The 13,550-nt window shown below is 37.4% G+C and overlaps 1 protein-coding gene across 2 annotated transcripts in view; it reads left to right on the top strand.

The window, feature by feature from the left end:
• The first annotated feature begins 2,310 nt into the window (after positions 1–2,310).
• Positions 2,311–13,550, top strand: part of Cep83 (centrosomal protein 83) — a 137,255-nt gene continuing 126,015 nt past the window's right edge. Inside the window, exon 1 of one of the 2 annotated variants that reach the window (XM_063255307.1) lies at positions 2,311–2,754. The gene's annotated coding sequence lies outside the window, so the exon portion shown is untranslated. The remainder of the gene's footprint in view (positions 2,755–13,550) is intronic. The other variant, XM_003476275.5, reaches the window with a different exon arrangement.

Here is a 13,550-nt window from a genome sequence, read left to right as displayed (position 1 = left end):
AGAAAAAATAAATGTGCATCACACAGAATAAAAAGGATGTATTTATGTGTGTATTAGTATACAGCAGGGGAACATAATCCAGTGGTAGAAAGGGGAAATTATGTAACAGTATGACAAATACTATTTGAGGTGCATAGAGAACACATTAGAAGGTATCAGTCCAGAATCAAGATGGTTAACTAGTGAGTTAGCTAGCTTATCTAGATAAAATACAATCAAATTTATAGCAAAGGGAAAGGCCAAGGCTCAGAGCTCCGTCACCTGCCTGTGAAAGCCTGCAGTCAATTGGCTTTCCTTTCCCTGGCACAGTTTTATTTAAAAATAAGATACAACTTTTCATAAGGAAAAAACACAAACAAAAACCCAACCCCCCAAAAATACAAGTAACTTGCATTTTGACATTTTTCCAGATCTTTTGGAATACTTATACACACATACAAATACATGCATACTAATTTGTAGGCTGCTTTTTCTTAGGGAAAACCCAGCCTGTGTTCCCTGGATGCATTTTTATGTAAATGAAATTTAAAACATTGTTTTTAGTGGGTTGAACATTTCATTGTATGCAGGCACCATAATTTTCCTGTGTTCTAGTGATGTAATTTCTAGAGGTATTTATGTATTATATAAAAAAAGTCATCTCAAACAATTATCTTTGTAACTCTTTTTCCTTAATGCCTAAGAAATGACATTTGTGGGCAAAAACTAATGCATATTTCAAATTTTGGTACACAAGGTTGTACCAATTTCATCTTCGCACCGCACTGTAAGAATTGTATTCCCACACCCATACCAATACTGATAGAAAAGATCACTTTGAAAGTTATCTTTTATTAGTTGGATGTTTTACTTTGCTTAAGAATGTCTCTTATATCACTTGCCTATTTTTATTATTCAGGATATTTAAATTTTTTTTGGATATTTAAATTTTTAACTGATTTTGCAAGAACTCTTTGTATCCTAAGAATATTTTTTTTTTTGCAAATGATGCAGTTTTCAACTTTGTATGCAAGTTACAATTCTTTTGTGGTTAAATTTTACCATTTTCTTCTCTTTTAGTTCCTAGTTCTTGTTTCATACTTGGAAAAGGCCTAGGTAACCTCAGGAGTACAATCACTTGATTTTTCTCCCATCTGTATATTAGTTTCACCCTGCAAGTCCTCTAGCATTTATTCTGGTATGAGAAATAAGATGTAAAGCTTTTTCATTGAGTAGTCATTTTTCCAATGATCTTCTCACTGAACACAGATTTACAATGTACAGCTTGCTGATTACTACCAGGCCTTCTGGAGTTGTCTGGCTTCAACGTTTAATAAGTAATGGCTCTGGGAAACTGATATAGAAATAATTGAACTTATTTTAGAGAGCTAGGAAAGGGCAGATCTGAAAAAGTGCTCCAGTACCCAATACATAAGTGCTTATCAGATGTGGGTTCTTGTTATTAATACTAAGTATGCAAGCAACAATTTCTGGTTTATTATGTAGCTCTCACATCTTATTCATAAAATTCATCCAGTAACACTGGTTATCCTTTCTGATGGTCTTTTCTTTCAACAAAGGATCACATTTCATTTGCTCTTCTAAAGGACCTGAATATAGTACGAGGGCAGGTAAAAAGAAGGTTGACTTAAACATAGTGAAAATCAAAATCCCAACACAAAATAAGGCACTGAACAAATGCGGAAGGAGAGAAGGTGGCTGTTTCTCTTACCACCTATTCTGAAAAGATGAATCCTTCGCAATTTCATTTCTTCGTTACAAACAATACTGTCAGAGCTGGTGGCCTTCTACCTCTATGGCCTGAAGACAGTAGTTACCATGCTCCCCTAGGCCCTGAGATTTGAAGCGGGAGGGACAAACTCCTGGATCCTGGGCCTGACTGCGGGCTCCCTCCTGACCAGGTGAACCAACTACCCCTTAGAGGATTGATGCCCCCGGGCTGGCGTGAGTAGTAGAAGAGTCCGGGAGCTGGAAAACATGCCTGCGCAGACACTAGCACCGCCGCACTGGAATCCTTCGAGGAGAAGCAGCGCGGGACGCGCCGCAGATGGAAGCGGATGCCGCGTCGCGCGGAGACACCTTCTTGTGGAGGCGCGTCGCTTCGGCTCTTTGAGGTGAGGACTTCCAGGGACTCGGGGGTCTTCCCGCGATTCCCTGGAGCCTCCGGGAGGCCGCCGGCGCTCACGGCTGCCGCCTTAGCCAGCAGCCTGCCCGCGGCAGTTTGCTCGCATCCCGCCTCCAACGGCTCCACCGGCGGCGCGTGCGCGGCCCTGTGACGTCACGCGGGGGCGGGACTTCCTGCCTCGCGCACCGCCCAGCTTGAGACCGGCGCGCTCCGGGCGCGGGAGGTGACAGACAGGCCGCGGGCAGCGGGGGCCCCGGCCGCAAGTGTGCGCGGGGGCTAGGCACTTCACCCGCAGAGGTCGGCTCGCCGAGGTGGCGAGGAGCGGGCTTTCTTCTGTTGCCCTGCCGCGGCGCTCTCCCTGGAAACCTGAGTTTATCTTACTGTCGCGAGCGCGAGGGTCCCGCGCGGCCCTCCTAGCCCTCGGCCGCCGGGACCACGCCGGGCGTGGCAGGCTGGGCTGCACCCTGGCTGGGGGAGCGTGTCCCGCAGCCCCAATGCCTCCGCGAGCACAGTGGAGTGGCTGCGGCTGGTTGGAATCGCGGAAGTGTCCCCCGGTGGCGAGTGCGCCCAGGACACCGGTCTCTGCTAAGTTGTGTGCGCGCGCGTTGCAGGGACCATGTGTGAGTCTGGTACGTAGCCTGTCCTTCTGGGGACGCTGTCTCCTGCGGCTCTGGGCACTCATAGCTCCCAGACCCCCGTAACCTGACCTTGACTCCCCTCCAGGTCTGGTCTTTTTCCTCTTCAAGTCGTCAGAGCCTGTGTTTTGGAGCCAGGGGCGAGCACGTGGAAGTCCGAATGGAGGTTTTTGATTCGCTTGAGTGTTGGGTAGCCAGTTGAGGAATTGGCTGGATGGATGGCATCCCCAGTTTAATTTGTGATGAACACGCTGTGCTATCCTTTTCCATAGCTTCGAAGACAAGTTTTGTAGTGATGTTTGGTGATATTATTGTGATAACATCTGAACTATCTTAGTGTATTTTGGGATTGAGTGGATACTTCGATAAATTCTCATTGTCCAGCTTTTGACCAGAATAATACATTTTGCTCTTAAAAATGTTTATTGACAAGTAGTACTTTAAAAGCTTTTTATTACTTACAATGATGGAGTCATTTCAAATGTCAGAGATAAGGAGATCTAGGGTTATGAGAAACTTGTGATTTTTTTACTATATGGATTCCTAGTGTTTGGATTGAGTACAAAGTACTGGAATAGGTTTAGAACTGAGTAGGTTGTTAAAGGAGTGCTTCTGTTTCCAAGCAACAGCACTGTAAACAATTCCAATATTCAAGTAGAATACACTGTAAAGTATTTATCCTACAATTATCAGGGTTCAGAATTCTGTAAATTAATGAGGTTACCTGTTGGTTACAGTTAGTCACCTTTTGTATTAAAGTTATGTTTCAAACACATTTTGTTTAGAATTGTCAGTGTATTGTATTTCATTGTTACACTCAAGAGTTTTATATGGGTTTGAGTTGCCAATTTTGGCTATTTAGGACTGAGGATGTTGAGCATTTCTCTGAGAATTTTCTTTTTCTAACCAAAGTACACGGACTATCTTTGGGAATAGTTTGAAGTAACAGCAGCATAAAGCTATTTAGATGATATGCAGCCTTTGAGAACTTGAAACATTGCTTATTTACAAGCTGTTTTTAAAATTTTTTATTTTTCATCAGTACATTTGCAGTACATAATGTTTATATTTCTTGTGTTCACATACATAGCACATCTTAATTCCTTTTTTTCCATCCTCTGTGCCCCTCCTCTCTCCCTCTAGCTGGTAACTTCAGTCTTTCTCCACTCATTGAATCCATAATGGTGTAATTTGTATGGCAAATTGTTAAGGTTTCAGAGCACTGTTTAAATTATCTTTTGAATGCAATAACCTTTCAGGTAAGTATGTATGTGGGAAAAGTTGAGACAGTGATAGAAACGAAGCTATTAGTATTGGGGATTGGGACATCAAGTCTGTATCATACCTACTACAGTGATGGTGAACTTTTTAGAGACCCCGTGTACAGACTTTAATCCAAGACCCACGTATGTACTGCGAAGTGCCAACACTGCAATTAAATTGAATTCTGATTGTTTAGTTTATAAAAAGCAACTCGTACATTAATATCTTTTGTCTTAAAAGAAAAATACAGTAATATGTGTGCCATAGGTTTGCCACTACTGCCCCATCATATTTCCAAAATCAATATTTAGTTCTAACACTCTTAACCCTTTCATTTGCTGATGTTGAATTAATGAAATATTCAGAAATTGGGTGAGACTGAGAATTGGAAGGAAATCTAGACTGACTTGTGTGATAAATCCTTAATAATTAGAAATCAGTATTCTGTCCCGGAAGCTTGAGAAGTTTAAAGTGAAAAACTAGTGAATTGTCAGATTTGTTTTCCTTCTGGGTAGTATCTCTACCTAAAGTGAGTGAATTTGACTTGAGTTTTGTCATACATAATGTATTAGCCTCAGTAAATAATTTTTTTACATTATTTAACTGTGTGGTACTTTTGCGGGGAGAGAGAGAGAGTGTGTGTGTTTAGGAAATGTCCTCCTAACTGAGGCTCTCAGCTTTTGATGAAATCTTCAAAATCCCCTCATCTTGCGTTTCCAGCGTCATCTTCTTAATGGAAAACATGTCTTTCTCCAGACTGTCGCCCCCACTGTCTCTAAGACCGCCATGTGCCTTTTCCTGTATTAGTCATGATGTTGTTTTACCTCTTTTACAGTTTCTCCTCTTCTTTCTTAAAATGTAAATTCCTACAAATTCAGCTCCACCTTGACCTCTGAAATTCTGTAGTACATATTTGTCATACTTGATATACTGTGTTATTTTATCTTTTTTGTCTTCTTAACTATAAGTTCCTTTAAGAGCAGGGCAACCTGTCGCTATGAGCTTTGGTGTTTTTTTTTCCAAACAGAAGTTGCTGAATAAATGTTTCATAAAGACAATGAATGTGCATTTCTACTTTTTTTCAGCCCTTCTGTGACATAGTGGAAGTAAGAACATTATTGAGAGGGGAAGTAACTGTTGAAGGAAGGGCAATAGTAAACCATAAGAAGGGGGAATTGATTAAAGAGGGGGTTCATTTGCATCAGGAGAGGTTCAGTTCCTAGAAAGTGAATATTGGAGAAATTCCTCTGATAATACCAGCAGTAAAGACTCCCTGAGGAATGCTGGCACTGTTCCCATGTGGCCTTGGGGAGTCCGATCAATTTCCTGGTTCTTCCTTAGTAGACTCTTAGTTTAAAAAAAAAAAGAATCCCTTTCTCTTTCTCTCTTCCTTCTCTTACACCCTCCTTACATTCTCATCTCCTTAGTTTACTCCTTCCCACCCTACTCTTTAACCAAGTAGAGACTTAATTTATGAAATTATGTCGCTATATTCATTTTGCCCTCATAAATGAAGAATTATGGAAGTTTATCTTTTAAATTAGGATTGTTCGCTAGATCATGCAGAAACCACTGGCTGTCAAGTTTTGTACTGTTTGAGTTGTAATCCAGGATGAAAGAAATTAAGAACAAAACACCTAGTAACTTGCTTTCTGTATATTGTGACTACAGATTATTTTTGGATTAAATTTCAGAGTTAGGAAGAACCTAAACCTGTCCATTCCCTGATGGAGAGCACTTGTCATTCTCAAAGTATGTCTTTAATATTTTCAGGTAATTTTTATAATCTTATCACGAATCTTGTATTTAAGCCTTAAAACAAAGAGTTACTTTAATTGAACAACAATGAAACTGAGCCTCAGTACCTTGTATAACTCTAGGTTAGATTCAGTTGTTTCTTGAGTGAGCTTGCCAGCCTCGTTTCAGAATTGTTGCCCAGGAACACTACTGCGGTATAACATAGCAACCTGTTAAAACAGTAGCGTGGCCTACGGGGATTTTGCTGGTGAAGCTGCAGTGCCTTTCTCTCGTGCTCACATTTAACCTGTCTCTCTGACTTGAATCACATTTTGGTTTAAGGCAGATATTTCAGGGGTTGTTAAAGAGCATAACATAGGCTCTTAAGTTTATTTTTTGGAGTAGTGACAAAACTTGCACATTGTTTTTCACGTAAAGTTGCATGATAACTATTTGTTGAATTGTGTATATGAAAGACATACAAAAAGTACAGAAAATTGAGTAAGTAATAAGATCAATATTGTATAATCAGTGAAGTCAGTGAGAACTGGAGTGATTGGAGCTGACGTGGGTTTTTTGTTGTATTACTTCTTCACGCTTAAATCAGTAAACATAGTTTAATAGGTACTGTGATTTTGTGGGAAGAGAATTGTGACTCAGGAGACCAAGGCTTGACTGGCTGAGTCACCTAATCTTTCTTAGCCTGTTTTCTTATTTGAAAAATAAATCTGAAGGCTTCTCGTATGCTTCCATTTTTTTGGTACAGGGGATCGAACTCACGACCTCACGCTTGCCAGGCAGGCGCTTACGCCACTGAACTAAATCCTCATGATTCCAATTTTAAGCAACTTCTGGTTTTCCTGTTCATAGGTTTAGTCATTTTTTGAGCACTTGTTACGTATCTTGCACTGTGTGAGGCACCGGGGATATTAAGAGTAAGATATTAAGCACCTTATTGTCTGATGGGAGAAATGGATAAAGTACTAGTCTGTAATATAACATGATAGATACTTTAGGTAAATAGAATGCATTCTTGGCATGCAAGGAAGGACACCTGACTAGAACTGCAAATGGAATACACTATGAGGAGTATTCAGTAGTATTACTGAGTATAATTTGAGAGTGTACAGAGAAGTATTCACCCTGGAGGGAGGGAGTCAGAAAGTTAGAGAGAAAAAGTTTCTTGAGTTGGCACAACAGAATCAGGAGTCACCAGCAGTGCCGGTAGTTGAGATCCTGGATGTTGATGACAGTCCTAGAGAGAGTGTGTAGAATCAGAAAATAAAGTGTATCATCAGCATGTAATGGATAGATGGAGAAAGAGAGTGGGGAGGGAGTAGATTAAGAAGCTGAGGAAAGTGTGCCTGTCACATTTAGTTTGTTGGTTAAAATTGGCGCTCAAGGAAACATGGATTATGTAACATCTGTGTGACGCATCCATAGAAGGATGCCTTCCTTCTACAAAGGTCTGAACTTGCAAAGGAAAAGTCTTTGTTTAGCTGCAAAACAAAGGAAAGCATTGGAATCAGATTTCTGAGTCAAAATTTAGGCTCTTGGGTATATCACTTTGCTAGCTACTTGCCTTTTTAGCCCAGTTAAGTTTCTAGTCCTTGTCTTTATGTGTAAAATGATACTTTTTTTCACAAGAATCATAGAGTTGCAGAAGGAAAGTTGTAATGTTTGCCTCAATCATTGGATGATTTTCATCCATTCTATTTTGCAGACTCTTCTGAACTACAAACACCTATTGTCTTGCCCTTTTTTTATGCTTAATCATATTCTTTTAATTCCTTTATCATTAAGAATCCATTAAAGCTGGGTGTGGTGGCTCACGCCTGTAATCCCAGCACTTGGGAGGCTGAGGCAGGAGGATCGGTGCGAGTTCAAGACCAGCCTAGGCTACAAAGTGAGCTCAAGGCCAGCCTGAACTGCACAGTGAACTTACAACCTTGCACTTGCCAGGCAGACACACCACTGAGCTAAATCCTCAGCCCTTCTTCAGAATTTTTTTCTTTTTTTGTCTTTTTCCTTTTTATCGGTACTGGGGATCGAACTCACGACTGCCTGCTTACAAGGCAGGCGCTTATGCCGCAGAGCTAAATCCCCAGCCCCTCCTTCAGAATTTTTAATACTTAATTTATTTTTTTTTAAATTTTAAAGGACAAAAAAGCACAAAAAAGTCACAGGGCTATCAGTCAAACAAACAAAAAATAAAAAACAACAACCAGAGCCAAACAACAATATTTAATAATTTTTTTTTAATAGTTAACTTTTTTTTTTATTAGACCAGGGATCAAACTCGTGACTATGTGTTTGCAAGGCAAATGCTTAATGCCGCTGAGCTAAATCCCCAATATTTAATTTTTTAAAGGACTTTTTCTTGCTGGTGCTGGGGGTTGAATCATCCAGGGTCTTATTTCTGTTACACACACACACACACACACACACACACACAGCTGAGTTGCATTCCTGCCCAAGATATGAGTCCTGCGTTCAGTAACTAGCACCTCCACCAAAAATAAAAAAAATAAGAAAGGAAATTGTATTGTCTCACACGTAAGTCTGGACAGAGGTTATTCTTGGATTGTCAGTTCAGTGGCCCAGAGACATGTTTCAGAACCTGGATTCATTCTTTCGGCTTGACTGTTCTCTGAATTCAGGCTTGATTGCAGCAATCTGATAATCACAGTTTCAAAGGTTCGGAAGAGATAACAGTCTTTAATAGCTTTAATGAGTAAATTTACATACCATTAAAATCACACATTGTAAATGTACAGTTTAGTGGTTTTTAATAAATTTGAAGAGTTGTACAACCATCATCATAAAACAGATCTAAAACATTGTCACTAGTCAGTCCCCCACCTCAGTTTCTTAGTTTCATTTTGCAGTTAATCCAGTGTCCATATTCAGTTCCAGTAACCATTTGCTGTCACTATAAATTTATCTTTGCATACATGGAATCAAACTGCATTGCAGATTTTTGCATCTGACTTCATTTACTTATGTTTTTGAGGTTGATCCATGTAGCATGTCTCAGTAATTTTTTTCTAATCGATTGCTGAGTAGTATATAGACACACCACATTTTTATTTTTCCATTTATCAGTTGGTGGGCTTTTGGATTCTTTCCAGTTTTTGGCTATTAACAAGTAATGCTGGTGTGGAAACCTGTATACAGATCTTTGTCTGCACATACATTTCTCATGGGTAGATTCTTAAGAGTGGAATTGTTGAGTTGTATGCATAGTAAGCTTGTTTTTTTTTTTTTTTTTTTTTTGTCTTTTTCCTTTTTATCGGTACCAGGGATCGAACTCACGACTGCCTGCTTGCAAGGCAGGCGCTTATGCCGCTGAGCTAAACCTCCAGCCCCTTTTTAAAAACTTTTTAAGAGACTGCTAGAACGTTTTCCAAAGTGCCTGTTCAAAATATATTTCTAGCAAAAATGTATGGGGGAAACCAGTTTTTTCCACATCCTCACCAGCATTTGGTATAATCCATCTTTGATTATGGCCATTCTAGTGGATATGTAGTAGTATTGCAGTGGGATTATAATTTGCATTTCTCTAAACAATAGTAAAATCTTTTCTATTAGCTTTTTCCTAAATTGTCTTTGGTAGAATGCCAGGTTTTTTTTTTTTCTGATTTCTTGTTTTTAGATCATATGACATGTCATTGAGAGAGTTCTTTGTATATCTTGGATAAAAGCTTTTTTTTTTTTTTTTTTTAAAAAAAAAACAAACTAGATATAGTATACAAAGTTCTTTTACCCAGTCTGTGGCTTGAGTTTTCTTGTTGTTTCTGGTGTTTTTTGACGTACAAGTTTTTAATGAAGTCCATCCTATTGTAGTTTATGCTTTTGATTTTATGTACAAAATATTTTTGCCTAATCCAAGGTCATCAAGATTTTCTCTTGTAGGTTGTTTTGTTTTGTTTTTAAGCACTTTCATTTGGATCTAGGATCTCTGTTGAATTTACTCTATGCATATGTAATATAAAGGTCTGTTTTTTTTAATGTGATTGCCAGTTATCTTGGCACTCTTTAAGACTTTTTTCTTTGAATTTGTTAGCATCTTTGGAAAATATCAATAATGATAACAGAACATAGGTTTATTTCTAGACTTTCAATTCCATTTCATATATTGGTGTACCTATCCTTATCCAGTACTATGCTGTTTTGATAATTATAGTCAGTTAAAAATTGGTAATTTAAATGCTGTGTTTTAAAAAAATCAATTTTATGTCTTTTACACTTCCATATAAAATTTAAGATCAGTTTTCCTGTTTCTATCAAAAACACCTGAGGATTTATAGGATTTACCATGCATAGTTATGGGAAGGATCAGTAATTCATGTATCATGGTGGGAAGAATCACTAAATTTACAAAATTGAATCTCTAATCTGTGAACATAAAATATCTTTGTATATACCAGTTTCTGTCTACCAAAACTGAATTTTCAGTGTATGAATCTTGTACTACTTTTGTTAGATTGATTTGTAAGAATTTTATAATGGTTGATGTTCTTGGGAGCGGTTTTCATAATTTGATTTTCAGATCATTCTTTTCTAACCAAAAAAGCAGTCAACTTTTGCTTATTTTTTTATTTAGATGATCAAGTCTTTGAATAAAAGAATTATACTTCTTTCCAAATTTTCACACATTCATTAATTCATGCATTTTTGCTTTAGTTTGTGGCCTTGACTCCACTGAGATGTTGCAAAGATGTATTGAGAGAGCACTGTTCCCTGTCTTACGAGAAAAGCGTGCATATTTTTTTTCATAAAGTATGATATAAGTGTAGATGCTATTTATTAGATTGAAATAATTGTCTTAGTTTGTTGAGAGGTGAAAAAATTGCTCCTAGTTTTCTGAGAGTTTTAATCATGAATGGATGTAAGATTTTTGTTAGGTTTTTTTCTTGTGCCCAATGAGATGATATTTTTTAAAAAATTACATTAATTGAATTTGGGAAGATAAACCATTATTCCTCTGGTAGTCTCATTTGACCATTACTGTATTTTTTTATTTGTTGTTATATGTGGCTTGCATAAATTTCATTAAGAAGTTTTCCTTTGTGTTCATGAGGAATAGTATGTCTATTTATTTATTTTCTCTTGATAACTTTATCTACTTTTGGTATAAGAGGAACACTGTCCTCAAAGAAGTAATTGCATACTGTTTCTTTTCCTATTTTTCTGAAATAGTTTCCAAAGGAATACTACAACTTCTTTAAATATTTGATAGCATTCATCAGTGAAGCTCTATGGGTTAGGACTTTTCTTTGTGGGAAGATTTAACATTACTAATTTAATTTTCTTGTTACAGATCTAATCAGATTTTCTATTGTGTTTTAGTAGCATATGTTCTAAGCATTGATTTATTTCTTATAAATTGTCTAATTGATTATTACTTAATTTTGATGCTTTTTAAATGCAGAATTCATTTTTAAAATCTTCTTTTTTCTTTTTTTTCTTTTAAAGAAAATAAAACAAAGAGCAGAACAAAGCAAATCAGAACAGAACAATGCAAGCAACACAGCATTTCACAAAACAACTGGACATCTACTACGGTGTCACTTTCTTTGACATAGTTGAGCATACCTTCACACACAATAATATCAAACATAACAAAATACTATAAAACCATTCAAAAAAATGGAAGCATTACAGGACTTCAAAAACCAAATAACAGGAAATGAATAATGGCTACTATAATATCTCATTTTCCTCAAAAATATATTTTTATTATCACACAATAAAATCTAATAAGATACAACAGGGTAGAACTAATCAAAACAAAAGAACAAAAAGCATGGTAAGACTTCAAAGCAAGATGATAGTAAATCAGCAATGGTTACCATAATGTCTTGTTTTCTTTTCTTTTTTTTTTTTTTATTTAAGAGGAAAAAGAGAAAAACACAAAACAAAACAAAGCGGTGTAAGGGTACACGTAATACAGAACTACAAAAAAAAAAGTCTTGTTTTCTTCAAAATAGCTGTTCATACCATTACACATAATAAACAAAACAATAAAACCAACCGAACAAATGAATGAAAGCATTATAAGATTTCAAAACAATATAATAGGAAACCATAATTACCATAATTTTTTTTTTATCTTTTTATCGGTCCCAGGGATCGAACTCATGACTGCCTGCTTATAAGGCATGTGCTTATATGCCACTGAGCTAAATCTCCAGCCCCTATATCCCATTTTATTAAAAATAGCTGCCCCTACCATCTGACAGCATAGAATCTAACAAAACAAGACAACAAAGCCAAACCTAACAAAATTGTGTAAATAATTCAAGAGTTCAAAATAAGACAATAAGAAATTGACAATATCCACCTTTCCCTCCTAGATATTTCTTCTCCATTGCTTTTACATTAACTGTTTTGCTTTTGGATCCCATTAATTCCTTCTGTTTCTTATGCGAGGGTTCACATGTATGTGTTCAAACTGTTTTGGCCATAGACATGATCTCCAGTTGTGTCCATTTACCTACAGGAGCCTTGGATTATTCTACTTTATAGCTGGGTAGCTTTCCACTGCATGAAAATACCGTATCTTTCTTATCCATTCTGCGGTTGATGGGCAAGTTACTCTTGCTTTTTTTTGGGTCTCCTGTCACATTATATAATTGTTTTCTCTCCTTTGATTTTCAGTCTATGAATTTCCTTTTCAGTTAAATGTGTTTCTTGTGTACAGTGTACTGATGGATCTTGTTTCTTGATCCACTCTCCCTGTGTCTCTTTTTATTGCTGACCTGAGGCCATCTACATTAATGGTTACAACTGGCATACATTGGTTTATGTCTGCCCTGCTATCCTCCTGATGTTGGCCCTCCACTTTTCCCCTTCATTCAGTTGCCTGTCTTGTTTGGTGATCCTCCTCTGCTGCTGTTCCTGAAACCATGATCATCTTTATCTCTCTCTAGAATATCCTTTAGCACTCTCTGTAGGGTTGGTTTGGTGGTCATGCATTCCTTCAGTTCTTTATCATGGAAGAATCTTATTTTTCCATTAATTTTGAAGGGGATAGTTTTGTAGGGTAGATCAATCTGGGTTGGAAGTTGTTTTCTTTCAGGGTTTAAAACATTTAACTCCAAACTGGTCTTAACTTGATGGTTTGTGTTGATAAATCTGCTGTGATTAGGATTGGTTTTCCTTTATAGATGATCTATCTCTTTTCTCTAACAGCTTTTAATATTCTGTTCTTGTGCTGAATTTCAGAGATCTTGATTATTATATAGGTGTAGATTTACTTTGGTTATGGCTACTTATAGTGCTGTATACCTCACTTATCTGCATGCCAGATCCATTTCCCATGTTTGGGAAGTTTTCTTCTATTACTTCTGTGAATATCCTTTTAATTTCATTTGTGTTGACCCTGCTTCTTCTCCCACACCAATCACTCTTTAAGTTATGCTTCTATAATCATCCTGCAGCTATTGGGTTATTTCCTGATTCCGTGTTATTTTTAAGCGATCTTTCCTTTCATGATCACTAGCTGCAATCTTGTCTTCAAGATTTGAAAGTCTCTCTTCAGTCTTTTTCAAGCAGTTTTGCCAGCTTTTGATTGAATGTTTGATTTCATGCATCTCTCTTTGAATCTGTCTCAGGCATTGTAATCTCTTTCTACATTCATTCAAGGTTTCCCTCATTTTCCTATGCTCCTCTTTATTGTCTCTGTCTTCTTTAGACCTGCTGAACAATTCTTTTAGTGTGTTTGTGATTTCTTCTTTTACCTGAGACATTACTTCTGATTTGGTGCTTTTACAATCTCATGGAGT

This window comes from Cavia porcellus, unplaced genomic scaffold (genome assembly GCF_034190915.1).
Source record: "Cavia porcellus strain 051 isolate PalLab524CR breed Dunkin Hartley unplaced genomic scaffold, mCavPor4.1 scaffold_8, whole genome shotgun sequence".
NCBI lineage: Eukaryota > Metazoa > Chordata > Mammalia > Rodentia > Caviidae > Cavia > Cavia porcellus.
Note: the sequence above shows the minus strand (reverse complement) of the source record. Positions and strands in the feature narration are given on the sequence as shown.